The sequence below is a fragment of the Arachis hypogaea genome, chromosome 16 (assembly GCF_003086295.3).
Source record: "Arachis hypogaea cultivar Tifrunner chromosome 16, arahy.Tifrunner.gnm2.J5K5, whole genome shotgun sequence".
In the NCBI taxonomy this organism is placed as follows: domain Eukaryota; kingdom Viridiplantae; phylum Streptophyta; class Magnoliopsida; order Fabales; family Fabaceae; genus Arachis; species Arachis hypogaea.
In genome coordinates, this window is record NC_092051.1 from 56,843,326 (window position 1) to 56,844,412 (window position 1,087).

Consider the following 1,087-nt stretch of genomic DNA (forward strand, 5'->3'; position numbering starts at 1 on the left):
ATTGACTTGCTGAGTCAATATTTTATTCTGAGCTAATATGGCATTCAGAGTATCAATTTCAAGAACTCCCTTCCTCAAAGGCGTCCCATTATTCACAGGATTCCTTTCAGAAGTGTACATGAACTGGTTATTTGCAACCATGTCAATGAGTTCTTGAGCTTCTGCAGGTGTTTTCTTTAGATGAATGGATCCACCTACAGAATGGTCCAATGGCATCTTTGATAGCTCAGACAGACCATCATAGAATATATCCAGGATGGTCCATTCTGAAAGTATGTCATAAGGACACTTTTTGGTCAGTTCCTTGTATCTCTCCCAAGCTTCATAGAGGGATCCACCTTCTTTCTGTTTGAAGGTTTGAACATCCACTCTAAGCTTACTAAGCTTTTGAGGAGGAAAGAACTTGGCTAAGAAAATCATGACCAGCTTATCCCAAGAGTTCAGGCTATCCTTAAGTTGAGAGTCCAACCATATTCTAGCTCTGTCTCTTACAGAAAATGGGAAAAGCATAAGCCTGTAGACCTCGGGATCAACCCCATTGGTCTTAACAGTATCACAGATCTGCAAGAATTCAGTTAAGAATTGAAAAGGATCTTCAGATGGAAGTCCATGAAACTTGCAGTTCTGTTGCATCAAAGAAACTAATTGAGGTTTAAGCTCAAAGTTGTTTGCTCCAATGGAAGGAATTGAGATACTTCTTCCATGTAAATTGGAATTTGGTGCAGTAAAATCACCAAGCATCTTCCTTGTATTGTTATTATTTTTGGCCATGTCTCCTTCTTTTTCGAAAATTTCTGTCAGATTTTCTCCAGAGAGTTGTGCTTTAGCTTCCCTTACCTTCTTCTTTAGAGTCCTTTCAGGTTCAGGATCAACCTTAACAAGAATGTTCTTATCCTTGTTCCTGCTCATATGAAAAAGAAGAAAACAGAAAAGAAAATATGGAATCCTCTATGTCACAGTATAGAGATTCTTTATGCAAGTATAAGAAGAGAAGAATGTAAGAAGGAGAAGAGGTAAAATTCGAACACGGAGAGGAAGATGGGGTTCGAATTTTGGGTGGAAGAGAAGTGTTAGTAGATGAATAAAT

At 38.4% G+C, this 1,087-nt stretch overlaps 1 non-coding gene across 1 annotated transcript; it reads left to right on the top strand.

Annotated features, from left to right (window-relative positions):
• Nucleotides 1–274: 274 nt before the first annotated feature.
• LOC112760052 (small nucleolar RNA R71) lies at nucleotides 275–378 on the top strand. The gene has a single exon (XR_003180509.1). It is a non-coding gene; the product is annotated as a small nucleolar RNA R71 (small nucleolar RNA).
• The last annotated feature ends 709 nt before the right edge of the window (nucleotides 379–1,087 follow it).